Consider the following 24,238-nt stretch of genomic DNA (forward strand, 5'->3'; position numbering starts at 1 on the left):
AATGTGGGCAGATCACTATAGGTCAGGAGTTTGAGACCAGACTGAGCAACGTGGTGAAACCCTGTCTGCACTAAAAGTACAAAAATTAGCCAGACGTGATGGTGCACACCTGGAATCCCAGCTACTCAGGAGGCTGAGGCACATAAATCGCTTGACGCTGGGAGGCAGAGGTTGCAGTGAGCTGAGATGGCGTCTCTGCACTCCAGCCTTGGTGACAGAGCAAGACATTGTCTCAAAACAAAAAGAAAGCTATTCTGCCATTTATGACAACATGGATGAACCTGGAAAACATGCTGTTAGGTGAAATAAGCCAGGCACTGAAACATGTACATCATCTCACTATTTGAGATCTACTCCCAAGCATGGTGACTACGATTACTAACAAAGCATTGTATATTTCAAAATTGTTAAGAGAGTAAATTTCAAATACTCTCACCACAGACACTTGTATGTGTGGTGACAGACATGTTAATTAGCTTGACTTAATCATTCCACATCATATACATACATCAAAACATTATATTGTACCCCATCAAAATACACAATTATAATTTGTCCATTGAAAATTAAAAAACAACCTTTTTAAAAAATCCATTCTCATAGAGCTTATAACCTTGATGTCTGGATGCCTCACAGCCCTTACACAGCTGACAGGAGATCCCATCCAAAGAAGAATGTCAACGCTGCCAAAATCCAGTAATTCTAGCCCTCGGGGAGCCTGGCATGCAAGCTCCAAGTCCAAGGTGGAAGCAGAGCATGGCAGAACAGGTTGCAGACCAGAAAAGTGACCAGCAATAAGGTGGAAATAGGGTGAGCAGAAAGGTAGAAAGGAAGCAGGTCTCAATCAACCAACCGGGACACAGGGCACGAGCACCCCACCAGGCACCAGCACCCTGTGGGAGGAAGGTAGTGCAGTTGGCAAGAAACCAGAGGCCAATCTAGCCTCCATAGGAAACACTTCCCCAGGGATGGGCCTCGGCCCAGAGTGTTACCCTCAGACCTGGGGCTGTGAGACTAGTGCCAATCCTTGCTGATGAGCTAGGAAATGATAACTGCCCACTCTGGGAACCAGTAGGGCTGTGAGCAGGTGCCTGGTAACTTTTTCCAAAGGCTGGAAGAGAACTAGGTTGGGGGAAACTGGCATCTACAGGACCCCAAGTGCTCTCTGAGCAATACCTGCTACATCCATGCATCCCTCACAGGGGCCAGCCATGGGGCTTGGCTTACAATAAATGCTGGCAAACACTTGTTAACCATAAAACATTATCATCTGACAAATCAACTAATAGTCAGGGAGGCTTTCTTCTGTTAAGTGTTCCCACTTTAAGTCCCCAGGGTCCACCGTACTTGCACTTCCATAATTCTTATTCCTCTTATAATTGGGAGGCTTGGGTGGAAATGCGAGCTTACTTACTACCTGTGTGACCTTGAGTGAGTTGCTTCACCTTTCTGTGAGCTGTCTCACTGTCCCCATCTCTAAAATGTTGATTAAAATAGTGCCTACCTCATAGAATTATTGTGAGAGTTCAATGTGCTAATATTTATAAAATGCCTGGTACACAGCCTGACCTGCTATAGCAAGCATGTCTTAGTGTTTAGGTAAGTGAAGTTTCTAGTGGAAGTCTGCCTCTCCCTATGGGTCATTGCTCCTTAATCAAAGGGATATTGTCTGTCTCAACTACTGCTGCATTCCCATTGCCTCCCACACAGCCTTGAGAGAGTAAGTACTGCATAAATAAATGTTATTGAATGAATAAATGAGTGGATAACAGCCTAAGTAAGTAAACTTCTACTCCACTGATAACAAGAAATGACTTGCACTCCACAAAGAGCATATTAAGCAGAATAAAAATGTGCTTACAGATTTTCTAGCAGAGTTGGTCTGAGAGTTGGGGATAAGGCTATTTCAAAGTGGTTCCCCCATGTCACATATTCTAGTGGAATAGGCATTAACTGAGCACCTCGTCTTTACCATGCACTGCCAATATCACAGTCAACCTACTGCATATCGGACCCCTTACTAGACACTGAAGGGTAGAGAGACAAAGAAGGTCCTGTCTGAGCTCTTCACAAGCTTGCCTCTAGCTCTGAAACAAAACAGAGACATTAACAAGGGAGGAGACTAGAAAGAATGATTAAATATTAGTTCCAGATCTCTCATCCAGGAGCATGCCTTTATTTAGCATTACAGGAATTGTTTTGATCTGGGATGTATTCACGATGATAAGATAGGCTTCAGTGGTGAGGGAAAGGATGTCCACGGTCTCACTGTCCCACGGTCCCTGTGCCCAGCCACCCACCAATTCCATGAGGGAGCATGTGGCAGGTCCTTAGGTTGTAGGCCGTCCTCATCCACATGGGCACCCACCCCACCCTTATAACCCTGCCTCCCCCAGAACTTTTTTGGCAGCTTCAAGACCAGACCAGAGAATCCACTGGTCAACTCTGGGACTCATAAGGCTGGTAATAAATGGCAGAAGTGTCACATGTCTGCTCTCACACCCCTTATCTCATTGAGGCAAACAGAGGTATTATTTTAACAATGGAAATGGAAGCTCAATGAAGTAAAGGAACTTGGGTCAACACATAAAACTAATCTTGGAATAGATGGGGCCACCTGACTCCCAGCCAAAGTTTTTTTTGTTGTTTTTTTTGTTTTGTTTTGCTTCTTGCTTTTTGGATTTTTTTTTTTTTTTTTTTTTTTTTGACATGGAGTTTTGCTCTTGTTGCCCAAGCTGGAGGCTAGAGTGCAGTGGTGCTATCTTGGCTCACTGCAACCTCCACCTCCCGGGTTCAAGCAATTCTCCCATCTCAGCCTCCCAAGTATCTGGGATTACAGGTGCGCACCACCATGCCTGATCTTTTTTTTTTTTTTTTTGTATCCTTAGCAGAGATGGGATTTCACCATGTTGGCCAGGCTGCTCTCAAACTGCTGACCTCAGGTGATCTTCCTGCCTTAGCCTCCCAAAGTGCTGGGATTACAGGTGTGAGCCACCACACCTAGCCCTGAACCAAAGTTTTTTTCAGATGCCAACCTATAGTGTCTTCTGCTGAAAGCCTGGTGCTTGGGGCTAACCTAGGAAAAAGGCCATCTTCATCCATTCTATTCAGTTCAGAAGCATTGTTGAGTGAACTTCTACTACAGGCACTGCGACAAAGGGGTTATGGAAATGAGTAAGCATTTTCCCTTCCCCCTGGGGCTTCACGACTAACCAGGCACTGCCTCTAACAGAGGAGAGCACGAAGTCTGCCATACCTAAGAGATGATTCCACCCTCACCACAAGATTAAAAAGCTGAAGTCACAGGCATTTCTCATGCTTGCCATGCTGAATATGCATGCTACTATTTATAATAGTGATATTCACTATGAGCCAAACGCCAGAAAAGAATTCCTTCCTCTGAAGACCTGATCAATTTCCTCTCCTCCAACAAAATGATTTTATAATTAATTGTGTTTCTTTTTGCAAACTGCTGCTAGGAAGCTTCATATTAACTTTCCTAATCACTGACATCCCTAAGGCAGGTCCCTAATGGCATGTTTATTAAGATGATGTGTTGTCCACTTCCCCACTCCTGGCCTTGACTCATATTCTAATGTACATTTTCCCTGGTCCTCAGCGTGTACATTTTGCTTCTTATTTACCATTCATGGCATGTGTTTCTATAATAAATTGCTTCAAGTCCCACTGGAATGAGGCAAGGCATCTATAAGTATAGCTACCACTTTTGAGAACCCACAATGGGCCAAGCATTACAGGTAACTTACGTTCAATTCTCACAAAAACCTACCAGCTAGATGCAGAAATCCTCCTCTTATAAATAAGGAAACTGAGGCCCAGAGAAGTAAAGAAACACATTCAAGGTCAAACAGCTTTTCAGTGACAGGATTTCAACATGGCTCTGGCCAACTCCAAAGCCTAAAGTGGTATTGCTATTAAACAATAAAAGTAATAGATTTATCTTCAGACATCAAACTATCATCCCAGAGCATTTTTTATATTTTTATGACAACGATCTAATGAAGAAGCAGGGTGGATATTATTACTACCCTTATTGAGGTGCTAATGGATTAAACTACTGTCACAGAATTTCTCTGCCAATAAATGAACAAAAATCTCTCACCTAGACCAAAGATCTCTGACTATTTCCATGGAGCCCTGGAATTTTCCATATGCATGCATCTTTGGCTCTGTAGCCCCAGGTGCAATCTTACTTGTTGGGTTTACTGTGCAAGAATTCTTTAATAAAAGAAAAAATTTCCCTGTTTTAATATATTTGAAAGCCACCATCCCATCACACTGGAACCTAGAAAGGACTGTGGACAACTCACCGATCATCCTGAGTCTTCCAATCCTATCCATGAGCAGGGCAGAAATGATGTTCCCGGGTAAGACAGACAACCCTCCTGGGAAGCTGATGAGGTAAATCAGGAAGTCATTATCTTGCTCCAAGTCCATGTGGCAGCTCTCCTTCTGCTCCAGAAAGGTGGAGTTGATAAACCGAGAGTTGATAAACTTATGCTCGTAGAGATCTGGGGAGAGAAGAAAAGCTTCAGTTCATGTAAGTGGGAGAGCTGGAGAGAGAAGGGAAGAGAAGGGATGAAGTTGCCCCCTTCTGTGGGCAGGCTGTGCTAGCCTTTCCCAGTCAGACCACCTCAAAGTCAATGTAATACGTGGCCATGTTATCAAGGTATGGATGAATAGAGAAAATTCCCAAAAATGTAATGACCTGTTCAAGTTCTTAAAAGCAAGGGGAAATGAAACTAACATTGAGGGACATTTAAAAATTCATCCTCTCAGCCAGATGTGGTGGCTCACGTCTGTAATCCCAGCACTTAGGGAGACTAAGGTAGGAGGATCACTTTAGCTCAAGAATTCAAGACCAGCCCAGAAAACATAGCAAAACCTTATCTCTTATCTCTACGAAAAAAAAAAATTTATTAGCTGGGTGTGGTGGTGTGTGCCTGTAGTCCCAGCTACTCTGGTACCTGAGTTGAGGGGATCACTCGAGCCCAGGAGGTCAAGGCTACATTGAGCCATGATCACACCACTGCATTCTAGCCTGGGCAAAAAAGGGAGACCTTGTCAAAAAAAAAATCATCTCTCCAGCCAGATAACATTCCTGTTTGTACCAATCAAGCGATACTGAGGGCCACAGCAGCTAGGCCCCTCCTCGGAGGCTACCTGGCATAGGGAAGCAGAACACAAGAGGGTTAGTTCCAGATTGAGCCCGTCACTCCAGAGCTGTATTCTGTGCCTAAACCTGAATATTCTTAAAAAATGTAAGCCTTTTGCATTGGAACCTGTTTGCAAGTCTCATGACACCTTCTAAGATTAGCTGTTCGGACAGAAAAAGTCCTAAACAGGCTCCCCAGAAACTCAGGTTTGGGGAGCTGGCCCTGCTGTTAGCCCTTTTTAATCTCCCTGAGGCTCTACCTACAAAATCTACAAAATTGGAAGAGTGCACCTGATCATCTCCACTGCTTCTCCCAGCTCTGGCATTTTCTGGCTACACATGTTTGCAAGACTATCCATGATAAGAGTATGCAATTGAAGAGGCATCATTCAAACTCTATTTCTACTCTGTACCCTAACCGTAACCCCAACCCCAACCCTAAACCCTAACCCTAAACATAAACCCTAATTCTAACTCTAAACCCTAACCCTAACACCCTAACCATAACCCTAACCCCCTAACTCAAATCCTAATCCTTAACCCTAACCCCTAACCCGAAACTGAACCCGAACCCTAACCCTAACCCCAAATCCTAACCCTAACCCTAACCCCAAATCCTAACCCTAACCCTAACACCTAACCCTAACCCTAAACCCTAACATTAATCCTAAACCCTAACCCTAAACTCTAAAACCTAACCCTAACCCTCTAATCATAACCCTAACCCTAAATACTAAAGGCTAACCCTAACCCTAATGCCTAACCCAAACCAAAACACTAAACCCTAAACCCTAACCCTAACCCTAAACCCTAAATCTAACCTTAACCCTAAACCCTAAACCCAACCCTAACCCTAACCCTAAACCCTAAACCTAACCATAACCCTAAACCCTAACCCTAACCGTAAACCCTAAACCCTAACCCTAACCCTGACCCCTAACCTTTAACCCTGACCCTAAACCCTAACCCCTAACCCAAAACCCTAACCCTAAGACTTAACCCTAACCCTAAACATAAAACCCTAACCCTAAATCCTAACCCAAACTCTATATGCTAAACCCTAACCCGAAACCCTAAACCAAACCCTAAACCCTAACCCTAACCCCAAAACCCTAACCCCTAACCCTAACCCTACCCCTAAACGTAAACCATGAACCTAAACCCTAACCCTAACCATCAACCCTAACCCTAAGCCTAACACTAATCCTAAACCTAAACCCTAACCCTAAACCATAACACTAACACTAACACCTAACCCTAATGCTAAGCCCAACCCCAACCCCAACCCCTAAACCCTAACAGCAAACCCCAACCCTAACCCTAAACCAAAACCCTAACCCTAACCTCAAACCCCTAACCCTAACCCTAAACCCTAAACCTAAACACTAAACCCTAACTCTAAAACCCTAACCCCAACCCTAAGCCTAACACTAATACTAACCCTGAACCCTAAACCCTAACCCAAACCCTAAACCCTAACCCTAAATCCTAAACCCTAAACTTAATTCTAAACCCTAAACCAAACATAACTCTAATCCTAAACCCTAACCATAACCCTAAAGTATGAAGCCTAACCCTAAACCTAAACCATAACCCTAACCCTAAACCTAGCCCTAACCCTAACCCTAAACCCTAAACCCTAACCCTCAAACCAAACCCCTAACCGTAACCCTAAACCCTAAACCCAACCCTAATACTAACCCTAACCCTAAACCCTAAACCCTAACCCTAGCCCCAACCCTAACCCTAACCTGTAACCCTAACCCTAACCCTAAACTCTTAACCCTAACCCTAAACCCTAAACCCTAACCACTAAACCCTAAACCTAACCATAACCCTAAACCCTAACCTTAAACCCTAAACCCTAACCCTAACCCTGACCCCTAACCTTTAACCCTGACCCTAAACCCTAACCCCAAGCCAAAACCCAAAACCCTAACACTTAACCCTAACCCTAAACCCTAAACATAAAACTCTAACCCTAAACCCTAAATCCCAACCCCCAAACCCTTAACCCTAACCCCTAACCCAAACCCTAAACCCTAACCCTGACCCTGACCCCAACCCTAACCCTAAACCCAACCCTAACCCTAACCCTAATCCCTAATCCCTAACCCTAATCCTGATTCTGACCCTAAACCCTAACCCCTAACCCTACCCCTAACCCTAACCCCTAACTCCACCTTCAACCCTTAACTCTAACCCTTAACCCCTAACCCTAACCCGGGGGGCAGACTGTGAAGGTCTATGGACTGGACTTTCACATAGAAATCATGTATTTTTGACAGGGCATGGTGGCTCACACATGTAATCCCAGCACTTTGGGAGGCTGAGGAGGGAGGATTACGAGGACAAGAGATCAAGACCATCCTGACCAACATGGTGAACCCCATCTCTACCAAAAATACAAAAAATTAGCCAGGCCTAGTGGCGCACGCCTTTAATCCCAGCTACTGGGGAAGCTGAGGCAAGAAAATCCCTTGAACCCGTGAGGAGGAGGTTGCAGTGAGCTGACACCACACCACTGCACTCCAGCCCTGGAACAAAACACACCATCTCAAAAAAAAAATAAAAAAGAAAAGAAACCATGAATTTCCTGATTTGCAAGTTATGTGGGGGTCACTTGAAGGAGTGTTTGTGCCTTTGGTGGAACACAAGAGGGTATTTTGTCTGAAGCTGCAAATCTGTCACAGCAGTAACTGCTAGGGAATCGGAGGACAGGAGAAGCCATACTAATTGCTGCTCCAAGCTTCCCAGAAATATGACGTTACTAGTAAGTCAAATACTTTTTAAAACAACCCTGTCAATATCACGTCAGAAAGGCAGAAACATCACACTTCATAACAGGCCAAATCCCTCGCAAATCCAGCCCAGCACAGACTGTGAACCCAGCGCCCCAGCGAGAACCAGAGGGTCCCATCCTTGGTGCTGCAGAGGCTCCCAAGGACATGTTCGTGTCCCAGGTGATATGTGTGTTCTAAGGGACACATTATGGGGGTTATACGAGTGTGACGAGTGTTGTATTAGTCTGACGGTGTCATGGTCATTCCAAACATTGCATGTGTGTTCAGAGGGCCACACACGTGTTCTGGGGGTTATATGAGTGTGAAGGGTGTTGGGTTAGTCTGACAGCAACATCTGTGTGTTCCGGGTGATAAGAGCGCTCTGAATCTGACGGTGTAAGTGTTGTTCCAGGTGATGTGTGTGTGTTCTGAGGGACACATGTGTGTTCCAGGGGTTATATGAGTGTGACAGGTGTTGGGTTAGTCTGACAATATCATTTGTGTGTTCTGGGTGATATGTGCACTCTGAAGTGTCACCGGCGTTCTGGGCATACCTGTCTACGGAGGAACACATGCGTCTTCTGGGGGTTATAGGAGTGTGACAGGTGCTGGGATAGTCAGTGTCACTTCTGCATCCCAGGTGATATGTGTGCACCCTGAGTCTGATGTCACGGGCTTTCTGGGTGATATGTGTACTGTCTGAGGGACACATGCATGTTCTGGGGGTTGTATGAGTTTGACGGGTGCTGTGTTAGTACCTCTCATGGGCATTGTGACTGCTACGTGTGCACTCGCAGGCGCTCTGGGCGCTCTGTGCACTCTGAGAGACGCGTCCACGTTCCCGGGATCGGACCTGTGCGGCAAGTGCCGTGTCCCCCTCACGGGTGTGAGGTCTGCGTGCTGGGTGCTTACACAGCACCACAGATGGAGTGTTACTGGTATCACAAGGGGTTATCATCAGTGTGGCGGGTATTCTATTTGCCCTCCTGACGCTGCACTGCTGTTCCGAGCCTGCAGCATGGCCCGTGGCCGCCTCATCTTCGGTACAACCTCAGCTCCGCTTGATTCACCGTGGTCTTTGGTTTCTCATTTTCCAAACAAAGGTTCTCGGGGCAGCAATCAAGAAAGATTTTACTCACGTGGACGCGGGCTCCAAGTGTCCCAAAGTCAGGGACGTCCCCTGGTGTCTGCTGAGGAGAACCTGACTCCTACCCTCACAGGCGCCTGCGTGCAGGAAATGGGCGTGACGCCATGGCCTCCAGGATAGAAAAGATGGGACTCGCGCGCCCTCTGCTGGCAGCGGGGAGCACTGCAGGGCCCTCGTGCTCATGGCGCTGGCGGTGGATACGCACCCTTAAAGTCAAAAGGCGAGGTGTTCAACGCCATCTTTCTGAAAATGCAAACTGACACAGAGCCCACTAGCCCATGTATTTCTATAAATTAAGGGACAATTAACCGGAAACCACAGGAAATAAAATAAAGATGGATGCACATTTTACAACTTTTGCAAAAATTCACTTGCCTTCACACTTAACTTTAAACTTACTCTAACCTTTACTGTAACCCTAATCCTAAACCTCACTAACCCTTCACCGTAATCCTGACCTCTCAACCTAACCCTGTTACTCACCTGATCTCTTCCACTAATCTCTGCCATGCGGTTCCCAACCACCGACTGGAACCTCCTGTCTTGCAGCCCTTATACTATAATCTTCAATCAGTAAACTCTTAACCCTTAAACCCCTATCTCCTGAGTTTGTAATACCCTGACACACTAAATCTGTAAATACTAACCACAGTCTATTCACAATCCCATCCTTATCTATCCTACTCAGTGCCACGCTGCTTCAAGAACTGATCCACAACCTCAGAAATGTAGACTTAAAAATCTTCAACATAATAATAGCAAATTTAAACCCACAGCATTTTGAAAACATCAAACACCATGAACGTGATTGTTTATCCCAGTGAATCCATGGTGGCCTGCCTAATTTTGTATTTTCAGGAAAGATTGGGTTTTGCCATGTTAGCCAGGCTAGTCTTGAGCTTCTGATCTCAGGTAATCTGCCTGCCTTGGCCTCCCAAAGTCCTGGAATTACAGGCGTGAGCCTCCGCGTTTGGCCAAAGAATCCATTTTATATGTATACACTAGTAATGAATAATCTGGAAAAAATTATAAAAATTCCACTTTAAATAATACCAATAGCAATAATACATTTAGGAATAAACATAATCAAAAAATAAGACTTAGAGGAAATTATAAGACTTGGCTTAAGGAAATTAAACAAAGCCCAAATAAATGTAAAACCATATCATGTTCATGGATTTGAAAAACGTATTTGCTAAGTTTGCCAAACTACACAAAGCAATCTACTGATTCAATATTATTCCTATGAATATCCCAAAGGTCTTGAGACAGAAATGGGAAAGCTGATCCTAATGTGCATATGGAATTTCAAGGAACCTTGAAAAGACAAACCGAGCCTGAAAACTAACTCCAAATCTGGAGGTATGCACATCCCAGTTCCTAATCTTATTACAAAGCAATAGTAATCAAAACAGCATGATTCTGGCATAAGAAAAAACAAAGATCAACTGAACTAAATTGAGAGTCCAGACACAAAACAATACCTCCATGCTCAACTGATCTGAGACAAGGTCCATAACCATTAAACTGGGGAAAAAATGCTGTCCTTGACAAGTGATGTAAGGCAACTTGCTATCCACATAAAGGGACGTGAAATTGTATCCTTACCTCATATCACATAAAACATTTAACTTAAAATGGATCAAAGATCTAAATATGGCAAAACTAAACTCTCTAGAGAAAACATACAGTTTAACCTTCATGACCTTGGATATAGCAATAGTTTCTTAGACCTGACACCAAAACCACAAACCAAAAAATGAAAAATAAATCAACTGATTTTCTCAAAATTCAAAACTTTTATGCCTCAGAAGATATGAAGAAAAAAGTTGAAAGAATTGTTATAATAGGAAAAACAACTGTCTTCTAGTATACTCTCAATAATCAACACAAAACACTTCTACTAACAGATGCCTGGGTTTTTTCCCCAGACAGACCAAATCTTGGGTACCAGCTGGATGTCCTACAGGGAAATCCAATTCTGACACTAACTGGAGAAAGCATCACACCACACAGGCCAAGGTGTCAGTCCTAAGAAGGTAGGTCATGCCATCTGTTGCTTGCAAATTCAATTAACAAACAAAAGGATGGTAAAAGGAAAGTGAATTTATGACAGTTCTTGACTTAAGGGAACATACGCTTTTGCCTTAAGGAAACTGATTCCACTTTGGGGGCAGAAAGTGGGAGCTTTAAAAAAAAGACTTGGCAGAATGGCCTGCAGGGGATGGGATGGAGGAAGTGCAGGGTCTATGGGAATTGCTCTGATGTTTTATCCATTAGGTGGTCTTTCTAGTACCACCAAGGGCAGAGCTAGTTTGTAAAATGACTGTTGTGTCCTGGAAATCTCCTGGCAGGGGAGAGATCCGGAGGTGCCTAGTTTGTTTTCAGATTTGGTCCCTGGAACTTCTAAGTAAACACACAGTTATAAAAGATTGCAGTGTAGGAAGCATCTCGTGGAGAGACAGTAAAGCTTATCATTGCATTCCTAAAGAGCTAAGTAGGAAGTACAGGACAAAAAAAATTGTAAAAGTAATTCATTTCTTCTTTAAGAAAATAGGGGAGCTCAGTTATAAGATGACAATCACAAATAGTAGGTTCCCAGGTTACCTTCTGTCTAAGTTGGCTACAGATTGGAGGCTCCCACAACACCCTTATTGGGTACAGCAATTTACTATAGCACATTACAGAACCCATGAAAACACTGTACTTACAATTGCTGACTTATGGTCAAGGATATTTTAAAGGCTAGAAATGAACAGCCAGATAAAGAGATGCACAATGTGAAGTATGTGAAAGGAGTGCAGGCCTCCCATTCCCTCTCTAGATATGATCTGCCCAGCATCTCCCCATTATTGTTCATCAACACAGATGCTCACACTCGCCCAACATGGTCCTTTATTACATAGGCAGATTGGTTACATGAGTGGCCATAAGTGATCAACTTAACCATCAGCACCTCTCCCCTTCACAGAAATGGGAGGGGAGATGAAATTTCAAATCCTCTAATGACAAGGCTTCTTCCCTTGGCAGCCAGCCCCACTGAGGCTGTCCAGGTGACGCCAATCATCAGTCATCTCATTAGCACATGAAACACACATCACTTCATACATTCCTAAGGCTTAGAGCTCTGTCTCAGGACCCCAAGGCAGACACCACAGATTAACTCTTGTTATTTTAAAATAACCCACAAAACGAAAGAAAAAAACTACACATTAAATGAAGTCAGAAATAAAGAAGTTCTTCGAAACCAATGAGAACGAAGACACATCATGCCAGAACCTCTGGGACACATTTAAAGCAGTCTCTAGAGGAAAGTATATAGCAATAAGTGCCCATATGAGGAGAATGGAGAGATCCAAAACTGACACCCTATCGTCAAAATTGAAAGAGCTAGAGGAGCAAGATCAAAAAAACTCAAAACCCAGCAGAAGACAAGAAATAACTAAGATCAGAGCTGAACTGAAGGAGATTGAGACACGAAAAACCCTTCAAAAAATCAATAAATCCAAGAGCTGGTTTTTTGAAAAGATCAACAAAATAGACAGACCACTAGCCAGATTGATTAAAAAGAAAAGAGAGAACAACCAAATCGATGCAATAAAAAATGATAAAGGGGAAATCACCACAGATTCCACAGAAATTCAAACCATCATCAGAGAATATTACAAACAACTCTATGCACATAAACTAGTAAACCTGGAAGAAATGGATAAATTCCTGGACTCCTGCATCCTCCCAAGCCTAAACCAGGAGGAAGCTAAAACTATGAATAGACCAATAACAAGGTCAGAAGTCGAGGCAGCAATTAAGAGCCTACCACACAAAAAAAGCCCAGGTCCAGACAGGTTCACAGCCGAATTCTACCAGACACACAAAGAGGAGCTGGTACCATTCCTTCTAAAACTATTTCAAACAATCCAAAAAGAGGGAATGCTTCCCAAATCATTTTACGAGACCAACATCATTCTGATACCAAAACCCGGCAGAGACCCAACAAGAAAAGAAAACTTCAGGCCAATATCCATGATGAACATAGATGCAAAAATCTTCAATAAAATATTGGCAAGCCGAATGCAACAGCAAATCAAAAAACTTATTCACCATGATCAAGTAGGATTCATCCCGGGGATGCAAGGCTGGTTCAACATACGCAAGTCTATAAACGTAATTCACCACATAAACAGAACGAAAAACAAAAACCACATGATTATCTCAATTGACGCAGAGAAGGCATTTGACAAAATTCAACAGCCCTTTATGCTAAAAACCCTCAATAAACTCGGTATCGATGGAACATATCTCAAAGTAATAAAAGCTATTTATGACAAACCAACAGCCAATATCATACTGAATGGGCAAAAACTGAAGCATTCCCTTTGAAATCTGGCACTAGACAAGGATGCCCTCTTTCACCACTCCTATTCAATATAGTTCTGGAAGTTCTAGCCAGAGCAATCAGGCAAGAAAAAGAAATAAAGGGTATTCAAATAGGAAAGGAGGAAGCCAAATTGTCTCTATTTGCAGACGACATGATAGTATACCTAGAAGACCCCATCACCTCAGCCCAAAAACTCCTGAAACTGATAAGCAACTTCAGCAAAGTCTCAGGATATAAAATCAATGTGCAAAAATCACAAGCATTCATCTACACCAATAACAGACTTAAAGAAAGCCAAATCAAGAACAAACTGCCATTCACGATTGCTACAAAAAGAATAAAATACCTTGGAATACAACTCACAAGGAACGTAAGGGACCTCTTCAAGGAGAACTACAAACCACTGCTCAACGAAATCAGAGAGGACACAAACAGATGGAGAAACATTCCATGTTCATGGTTAGGAAGAATTAACATCGTGAAAATGGCTATACTGCCCAAAGTAATTTACAGAATCAGCGCTATCCCCATCAAGCTACCATTGACTTTCTTCACAGAACTGGAAAAAACCACCATGAACTTCATATGGAACCAAAAGAGAGCCCACATAGCCAAGTCAATTCTAAGCAAAAAGAACACAGCGGGGGGCATCACACTACCGGATTTCAAACTATACTACAAGCCTACAGTAATCAAAACAGCATAGTACTGGTACCAAAACAGAGATATAGACCAATGGAACAAAACAGAGGCACCGGAGGCAACACAACATATCTACAACTATACAATCTTTGATAAACCTGACAAAAACAAGCAAGGGGGAAAGGATTCCCTGTTTAACAAATGGTGTTGGGAAAACTGGCTAGCCATGTGCAGAAAGCAGAAACTGGACCCCTTCCTGACACCTTACACTAAAATTAACTCCAGATGGATTAAAGACTTAAACATAAGACCTGGCACCATAAAAACCCTAGAAGGAAATCTAGGCAAAACTATCCAGGACATAGGAGTAGGCAAGGACTTCATGAACAAAACACCAAAAGCATTGGCAACAAAAGCCAAAATAGACAAATGGGACCTAATCAAACTCCACAGCTTCTGCACAGCAAAAGAAACAGTCACTAGAATAGATAGGCAACCAACAGAACGGGAAAAAATTTTTGCAGCTTACCCATCTGACAAAGGGCTGATATCCAGAATTTACAAAGAACTCAAACGGATTTACAGGAAAAAAACAAACAAGCCCAATCAAAAGTGGGCAAAGGATATGAACGGACACTTTACGAAAGAAGACATATATGAGGCCAACAATCATATGAAAAAATGCTCATCGTCACTGGTCATCAGAGAGATGCAAATCAAAACCACATTGAGATACCATCTCACACCAGTTAGAATGGCGATCATTAAAAATTCTGGAGACAACAGATGCTGGAGAGGATGTGGAGGAAAAGGAACACTTTTACACTGTTGGTGGGAGTGTAAATTAGTTCAACCATTGTGGAAGACAGTGTAGCGATTCCTCAAGGCCTTAGAAATAGAAATTCCATTTGACCCAGCAATCCCATTACTGGGTATATATCCAAAAGACTATAAATCGTTCTACTATAAGGACACATGTACACGAATGTTCATTGCAGCACTGTTTACAATAGCAAAGACCTGGAATCAACCAAAATGCCCATTGATAAGAGACTGGATTGGAAAAATGTGGCACATATACACCATGGAATATTATGCAGCAATCAGAAATGATGAGTTTGTGTCGTTTGTAGGGACATGGATGAATCTGGAGAATGTCATCCTCAGCAAACTGACACAAGAACAGAAAATGAAACACCGCATATTCTCACTCATAGGTGGGTGATGAAAAATGAGAACACATGGACACAGAAAGGGGAGTACTAAACACTGGGGTCTATTGGGGGGAAAAGAGGAGGGCCAGTGGGAGGGGGAGGTGGGGAGGGATAGCCTGGGGAGAAATGCCAAATGTGGGTGAAGGGGAGAAGGAAAGAAAAGCACACTGCCATGTGTGTTCCTACGCAACTGTCTTGCATGCTCTGCTCATGTACCCCAAAACCTAAAATCCAATAAAAAATTTAAAAAAAAAACTACACATTAGATACTTCTGTTATCTAGAAGATATAAATAACTTTTGGAACTCAACAACAAAGACAACCCAACCTAAAAACTGACAGTAGACTTTAACACACGCTTCGCCAAGAAGCACATGAAAAGATGCTTAACATCATTACAATTAAAACCATAAAGAAATACCCCTTAACTTACACTAGAATACTTAAACTAAAAAAAAAAACAGTGTTGACAAAGATGTACAGAAACCTGAACCATTAAACACTGCTTGTGACAATATAATATGGTGCAGCATAAATGTAAACTATTTGGTGTTTCTTCAAACAGATACAAATAGATTTACTGTATGACTCAGTGATTCTATTCCTAGGTATATACCCCAAAGACCTGAAAACAGGTGGTCAAATAAAAACATATATGCTCTTTAAATGTGTCAAGATCATAAATATGCAGGAAACCCTTGGGTGAAAACTGTATCAGAATGAAAAAACACACTATACCCCTAGGTGGGGCAGAAGGTAAAAGTGAAATGAGTTTGTGAACTGAAATATCACCTAGGAACCATGCTGATTTCCTGATCTAGGGCATATGTGGTAGTAACCTGGGAGAGTTTCCATGCTTTGGGTAAAATATACCGGAGTATTTTCTGGGACACTGCAAATCTGGTACAGCAATAACTGCTGGGGACTCTAAGAAAAGAAACAGGTTATATTTTTTTTTTTTTTTAATTTTTTATTGGATTATAGGTTTTGGGGTACATGAGCAGAGCATGCAAGACAGTTGCGTAGGTACACACATGGCAGTGTGCTTTGCTTTTCTTCTCCCCTTCACCCACATTTGGCATTTCTCCCCAGGCTATCCCTCCCCACCTCCCCCTCCCACTGGCCCTCCCCTTTTCCCCCCAATAGACCCCAGTGTTTAGTACTCCCCTTTCTGTGTCCATGTGTTCTCATTTTTCATCACCCACCTATGAGTGAGAATATGCGATGTTTCATTTTCTGTTCTTGTGTCAGTTGCAGCACTGTTTACAATAGCAAAGACCTGGAATCAACCCAAATGCCCATTGATAATAGACTGGATTGGAAAAATGTGGCACATATACACCATGGAATATTATGCAGCAATCAGAAATGATGAGTTCGTGTCGTTTGTAGGGACATGGATGAATCTGGAAACAGGTTATATTTTGCACTGCTACTGGAAGTTTCCTAGAAGTATGACATTATTAAAAAGTAAATTCCTTTTTAAAACAACCGTATCAATACTATGCCAGAAAAGCAGAGAAATCACCAAAATCCACTATAGGGGCTACGATTCATCCAAAGCTGTGAACCCTTATAAAAGCCTCAATGTCAACAAACTCCACTTATTAGATATTATTATTAATATTAGCGGCTACTGCGTGGATATGTTAGTGTTACAGCCCAGTGTGAATATTACTGTTAGGGCATGGTGTACATACTATATTGATGTTGGAGAACCGTGCAAATACTACATTAGCATGAGGGCACAGTGTGGCTAGTATTACATTAGTATTAGAAACAGTAGTGTGGATGTTAGATTAGCGTTAGGGTATGGTGTGGATATTATATTGGTGTTAGGGCACAGTATGGATATCACAGTAATGTTAGGGCATGGAATAATTATTACATCAGAGGCCACCATGAGAATATATCTTAGCAGCCACTGTGTCTGACACATTGACAATGATACCAGGATGTACTCGTAACAATGGAATTTGGGGATTTCATTTTTCTAAATGAATTTCTTACTTTGCTGAGTACTCTGAAGACTGTCTTCTCTGCACTCGGGGCCATGGAAAGAAAGCTTTTTACTCACCAATGAACAACATTTAGTTAACACGACCCTCGTGCTTCCCTGAGGAAGTCGAAGCTCCTAGCTACTTCTGGTACCTCAGAGGGAAGTTGGTCAAGGGTGGGTTCGTGCGCCCTCTGGTGACGCCACAAATCAGCAAGGACACTCTTGCTCAGTTTCTCCACGGACATGCACTCGCGCGTGGCTGTCCTGAAATACCTATAAAATTCAATATTAAGTTTATTCAATCTAATAATTTTGAAAATTCAAACCAAAATGAAGACCACTGTGGCCATATCCTTCCCAAACATGGTGATGGAAGATTTTGGAAGCCATGTAGAATAAAATGAATACATACACAAATTAAGAAAAACACAAACCTTACTCAAAATAGTCCAGAGACTGTAATTTTAAATGCAAAACTATAAAAATTCTAAAATAAAATCTATGTGACATTGAGTTTGGTGTTGAGCTATAACACAAAATATCAAATGCCAATTCATGAAAATATTGATAACACAGACTTTTTAAAACTAAGTATTCTACTGTGAAAAACTGTATTCAGAGAACAAAAAGACAAGACAGATGTGAGAAAATATTTACAAAACACATACATGATTTGAAAACTGGATAAATATTTGAACAGATACCCAACCAAAGCAAATATACCGATAGTAGTGTGGGCATGGTGGCTCATACCTGTCATCCCAGAACTCTGGAATGTTGAGACAGGTAAATCATCCAAGGTCAGGAGTTCAAGACCAGCCTGGCCAACATGGCGAAACCCCGTCTTTACTAAAAATATAAAAAATTAGCCCAGCGTGCTGGTGGGCACCTGTAATCCCAGCTACTTTGGAGGCTAAGGAAGGAAAATTGCTTAAACATGGGAGGTAGAGGTTGCAATGAGCCAAGAGTGTGCCATTGCATTCCAATCTAGATTACAGAGCAAGATTCCATCTCAAAAAAAAAGTTAATAACATACCTGATACATGTTGATATGTTAATACGTGGGGAAACTAGGTTGGGTCTCCACAGGAAATCTGCATTTTCCTCCCAATTTCAGTGTGAATCTAAAATTAAAACAAAACCTTTATTTACAAATTGTAAATTTTTTCAAATATCTGCTTAATTATTTGTGCAAATAATAAGTAGGAACTGACACCACCTACTCCTACCTTTTAAAATAAGGGCATTCCTGATGCTGCAAAATAAATTATGCAAACAGATATAAATTCAAGGAAATGCCTATTTTACATGGTTAATGTTAAAACAACACATACATGTAAACATATTTATCATATCTTTTTTCTTGTGGTGTGGTTCACTCTCTAGGAAACCTGGTCACCTTAAAACCAGGGAAATAATTCATACTTTGGAGACTATTTCAATTTATAGCTAGATGTTTTCAAAAGCATAACTTTAAAAAAAATTAAAATAGCAATTGATTGTGACTGAATCACTTATTCTAATGAAAGCTAGTCTTTGTTTTGTTTCCCAGCATTCCTTTTACCTACAAGGCAACAAAAGCAAATTTTTCCATAAGAAAAAATATTCAAAGACAGGAAGACTGTAAATGAAATTTGTGACCACAATTATTCAATGTTTCATCAGGATGCCTTCTAATACAGAAGAGTTTAAAAAGATAGTCAAAGTTATTCCCCCAAAGATGCTTTGAAGAAATCAATGAAACTAGAGGAACAAAAGTGGCAGAACATTCAATGTAACTTTAGATGTCACTCTGTCTTGTGAGAAAAAATAATTTACCTTTTAGAGGATCACTAAGAATTACTGGAAGCCCAGACTCTGAAATGTGTCTAAATTTAGATGTCAGTATCACTAGCATTGAGTATGATAAAAAGGGATCTGTGTTTTATTTGCATAATACAATACTAAAGCAGTATTTAATGCTCCAAGGAAAACAAGTTATGCCTGAAATACAGTTGAAAATATCAGAATCAAAATAAGCTTCCTGGCCAGGCATGGTGGCTCATGCCTGTAATCCCAACACTTTAGGAGGCCAAAGCAGGCAGATCACCTGAGGTCGGGAGTTCGAGACCAGCCTCACAAACATGGAGAAACCAATCTCTACTAAAAAGACCAAAATTACCTAGCGTCGTGGTGCATGCCCTTATTCCAAGCTACTCGGGAGGATGTGGCAAGACAATCGCTTGAACCCGGGAGGTGGAGGTTTGTGGTGGGCTGATATGCCATTCCTCTGCCCTACTGTATAAGTAAAAATGCAGATTCACTGAACCAGACTAAATTATATTTAGTGGAAGGCTGACCAAGTATTCAAAAGAATGCAACCTTTAGTTTTATCTGTTTCTGACCTAGAACCACCTCCCTACCCCTCCTTCCTACTTCTAGTTGTTCCACCTTACTGAACCAAATGACTATACATCTTACACATATTGATTGGTGTCTCATGTCTCCAAAATATATAAAAGCAAGCTCTACCCTGACCATCTTGGGCCCATGTTGTCAGGACCTCCTGAGGCTGTGTCATAGGCATGTCCTTAACCTTGGTGAATAAGCTTTCTAATTGACTGTGACCTGACTCAGATACTTTGGGATCACAATTCACAATCACCATGGCGTGACAGTTGACTACAGAATTCAGTACAGAGATGTGCTATACAGGTTTGTAGCCTAAGAGCAATAAGCTATGCCGTATCACTTACATGTGGAGTGGGCTACATCGTTTAGGTTTTATAAAAACACTCTGTGGTGTTCGCACAAAGATGAAATCACTAAGGACAAATTTCTCAGAAAGCATCCACATTGTTAGGAGATGCTTCAGTGTATTTTAAATGGTTAAAGCCTAGTAGGAAAAAGAAAAAAAGAAATTCAACTCCTGTTATGGTTTAAAAACAAAGCTTAATAGAGTTAACATATTTCATCTAATCTAAGATGCTAAAAATTAACAAATATTATTTTATGCACCATCACAAATAGGTTGCCAATTAAACTGACTTTCTGAATGACAGCAAAAATGTGAACTTACTTCTATTAATGCCAGGAAAGTAAAACGAAAATGAATTATCGTTCTGATACGTTAAAGAAAAAAAGGAAGAAGCCGTTAGCCTGAGGTCTTGCCTAAGCAAACGGAAACCACACTTGGAGTCATTTAAACTGACTTAAAAACATTAACAAACCAACCAGTCAATAACAAAAAGCCCAGCTGCCAGTTGGCTGTCTGACTAGGGATGCTGAGGGAACCATCCCCAAAACAGGCGGTCGCCTAGCTGGAGCCAATGACAAACCTCAAGTAGCTGCCACCAGTAAAAGCTCAAAGCCCCAAGCCCAGTTTTCCGTTCTCCTGCTTCAGGCATGATTAATGAATCATTCCTTTGTTCAAATAAACTGTTTAAATTTATTTTGCCTAAAATTCTTCTAACCCCTAACCCTAATCGTAACCCTAACCCTAACTCTAAACCCTAACCCTAACCCCAAACCCTAACCCTAACCCTAAACCCTAAACCCTATCCCTAACCCTAACCTCTCATTTATTATCAATGGAATACATAATAGTATGCCAACCAAATATATACCCACCTTTGCTTACTTTTAATCAGTTTTTTTTTTTTTTTTTTTTGAAACAGAGTCTCACTCTGTTTCCCAGGCTGGAGTGTAGTGGCACAGTCTTAGCTCAGTGCAACCTCTGCCTCCCAGGTTCAGGCGATTCTCCAGCCTCAGCCTCCCAAGTAGCTGGGATTTTAAGCACCCACCACCATGCCCAGCTAAATTTTAATTTTTAGTAGAGACAGCGTTTCACCATGTTGGATAGTCTGGTCTCAAACTCTTGACATCAGGTGATCTATCTGCCTTCGCCACCCAAAGTGCTGGGATTACAGGTGTGAGCCACTGACCTCAGCCACCTTTGGTTCTGACCTCATGAATGTTTCCCAAACGCTTTCTCCACTACAACTCTCCATGATGAGGAGTTGCTAATCAAACTATTCAAACATCACAGTAAGCAAACAATCTCTCAATGCTTCTCAACAGAACTCCTGAAAGAATACTGGAGACTTCATTTTTTTATTAGTGATAAAGCTCTGTAACTCACTGTGTTGAACAACCAGAACATCCACACCTGCTTTTCCTAGGGTGCTGGCCCAGCTTGCAAGGGATGCCTATGCCCAGGCTGCCCTCTGAAAACTCAAGGAACACCCTGGATCCCCAGAATGCAACACAGGAGACCTGTCCATTGTGACACTGCACCTGGAAGACAACACAGTGTTACAAATGGAAGCTCCCTCTGCCAGGCTCAAGGCCTTCTCTCCCATCTTGGTACCTCCTGATCCTGGAAAGATCCTCCCATTCTAGACTCAGAAGAGAACATTGCCCCCACCCAGCCCCAGGTTGACTAACATCCAGCCATAAGTCATTCCTGCCCCTTGTTTATCTTTTCCCACTTTATTCACTCCAACAGCACTAGCTGAGCCCTCCGCATCACCATGAGCTGTGGATCCAGAAGTGGAAAGCAAAACACAGTGCTCAGAGAAGACCTTGCCTGGCTAGAGGGCACGGACTGGCTCTGCTCAATGGCAAGCAAAAACACAGGTAATGAAATTGGCACTGGGGGATCCAGGGACCAGCCATGAGTGACTGGAAAAGAAAATTTAAGGACAGGCTCTGTCTCAGGGGGCACTCGGTGACCAACCCACCCAATCCTTTCTGCACATCAGAACAGGCTTTAAGGGGCACTGGTTGATTAGATCCACCCAGTCCTCTTTCTACCCATTAGGATTGGCTCTGTCTTGGGGAATACAAGTGACAAGACCCATCCAGTCATCTTTCTTCTCATCAGGAAAGGCTCTGTCCAGTGTGACACCAAGTGACAAGACCCACCCAGTTATCTTTCTACCAATCAGGATAGGCTCTCAGGGAGACATTGGGTAAACAGACCCATCCAGTCCTCTTTCTACCCATCAGGTGCCATTGTAAGTGCTTGGCAGTGATCATGACAAAACTCTCTTCCAACACGAGCCTCAAGCAAGTAGAGTGTTAGGAAGCAAATGCGTTACACATGGAGCAGAGTCACTCGGTGGGTCACAGAGGGCAACTGTAGAGAGGGTCACAGCAGGCACATGGAGGAGAAGTCGGAGATTACAAAAGTTAACAAAGTGTAGTTTGCTAAGAAGTTATCAGCCTAGGCTCTGACGGAGACAACATGCCTTTATGACCAAATCAGAGGGAGCAGGCAGAAGAACAGAGATGGACTAGTACATTAAGGACATTTAGGCCATACCCTGAGAAAGCAAGTTATTTTCTCCCCTGAGTCTACAAGCCTAGAAAACAAGCATTAAAATGCCCTGATCTCAGACACAGGACAACAGGTCTGGAGGATGAGGCTCATGCTGTCCTCTTTCCTGCCCAACAGAGCCACCACCTAACCCAATGTCCATCTGCCTAGGGCATTCTCAGGTCAAAGAGACAGGAGAAAAATGTCTGTGAATGGAGCAAGCAATGAGGACAGCTCTGCAGAGTGGGCAACCTAAAAAGGGGCTGTGGAGCACTAAGCCTGTGAGGAAGGTGCATGGAGCAATTGGTGAAAAAAATCTCAATGCTTAAGGCATAGCAGGGAAGTGGGCAGAGAGAGACTTCCCTGGTCCAAGCTTCCACTGGGCTACCCACCTGCAACCCTAACCCAATCAATACACCAACCCAAGCCAAATCAGAACCCAAACACGAATCCTAACTTCTAACCCCTGAACCCTAACCCCAGCATTAACCTTATCCCTATAATAGCTCTGCATTATAACTTCTGTCACAGATTGAGTTTTATCTGTTTATACAGTTATGAGCATCTGGACTTTCCCTCCGTGCATGCAGGAAGACTTTCCATGATTTCCTGGCATTTGAGGAAGGGATGGAGTGATTTCTATATATTGAACGTACATTAGGCTGGTGTTAGGAATTTACAAACATCACAGCTTTTAATCATCCATGTTATATGTATTGCCCAGTTTTTAAGTGGACCACTGAATTTTTTTCCCAATTCAAGCTCACAGCTTAATGCTCTTCACTAAATCTCTGTTTGTGCAACATTAAATTATATGGGAATCCAAGCTTTGGCCAAATAGACTTGGTCTAGAAATCTTTCCCTTCACTTACCTGCTATGTGACCTTGAAATAATCAAAAAATAATACTGGACTTAAATCATTAACATGGAAAATTTCAATAATTATGCCATATGTGCCAAAGAGGTGTGCTAATAATAAACACTGTATATAGAATCTCTGACTTAGAATATGTGGTCAATGAAATATAATTGGTGTAGTTTGTTACAAGTAATAATATTACCTTACAATAAAAATGTGGTTACAATATTCTTGAATTTTCCTGAAGTGTCACCTCTGCTGATGTTTTTTTAGTGCATTTTAGGTTTGGGGGTACATGTGAAGAACATGCAAGATTGTTGCACAGGTACACACATGGCAGTGTGATTTGCTGCCTTCCTCCCGATCACCTATATCTGGCATTTCTCCCCAACTCGCCACCCCCTGCTGTCTTTCACCTATTTCTCCCTGACAAACCCCAGTGTGTAGTGCTCCCCTCCCTGTGTCCATGTATTCTCATTGTTCAACACTCACCTATGAGTGAAAACATTTGGTGATTTTCTGTTCTTGTGTTAGTTTTCTGAGAATGATGGTTTCCAGGTTCATCCATATCCCAAAAACTCAACCATTTTAATGGCTGCATAGTATTCCATGGTGTATTCGTGCCACATTTTCCCTGCCCAGTCTATCATCAATGGACATTTGGGTTGTTTCCAAGTCTTTGCTATTGTAAACAGTGCTGCAATGAACATTCGTGTGCATGTGTCCTTATAACAGAACGA

General features: G+C 42.2%; 2 protein-coding genes across 3 annotated transcripts in view; both read right to left on the bottom strand.

Moving 5' to 3' along the window:
- IRF6 (interferon regulatory factor 6) overlaps positions 1–9,202 on the bottom strand; it is a 218,629-nt gene extending 209,427 nt beyond the window's left edge. Inside the window, exons 1-2 of the mRNA XM_078357055.1 lie at positions 9,099–9,202; positions 4,332–4,532 (exon numbers count right to left, since the gene is read on the bottom strand). The gene's annotated coding sequence lies outside the window, so the exon portion shown is untranslated. The remainder of the gene's footprint in view (positions 1–4,331; positions 4,533–9,098) is intronic.
- A 7,082-nt stretch (positions 9,203–16,284) lies between these two features.
- Positions 16,285–24,238, bottom strand: part of PGBD2 (piggyBac transposable element derived 2) — a 75,490-nt gene continuing 67,536 nt past the window's right edge. The window contains exons 4-6 of one of the 2 annotated variants that reach the window (XR_013529896.1): positions 18,569–18,594; positions 18,376–18,463; positions 16,285–17,612 (exon numbers count right to left, since the gene is read on the bottom strand). The gene's annotated coding sequence lies outside the window, so the exon portion shown is untranslated. The remainder of the gene's footprint in view (positions 17,613–18,375; positions 18,464–18,568; positions 18,595–24,238) is intronic. The other variant, XR_001908337.5, reaches the window with a different exon arrangement.

This window comes from Callithrix jacchus, chromosome 19 (genome assembly GCF_049354715.1).
Source record: "Callithrix jacchus isolate 240 chromosome 19, calJac240_pri, whole genome shotgun sequence".
NCBI classification, from domain to species: domain Eukaryota; kingdom Metazoa; phylum Chordata; class Mammalia; order Primates; family Cebidae; genus Callithrix; species Callithrix jacchus.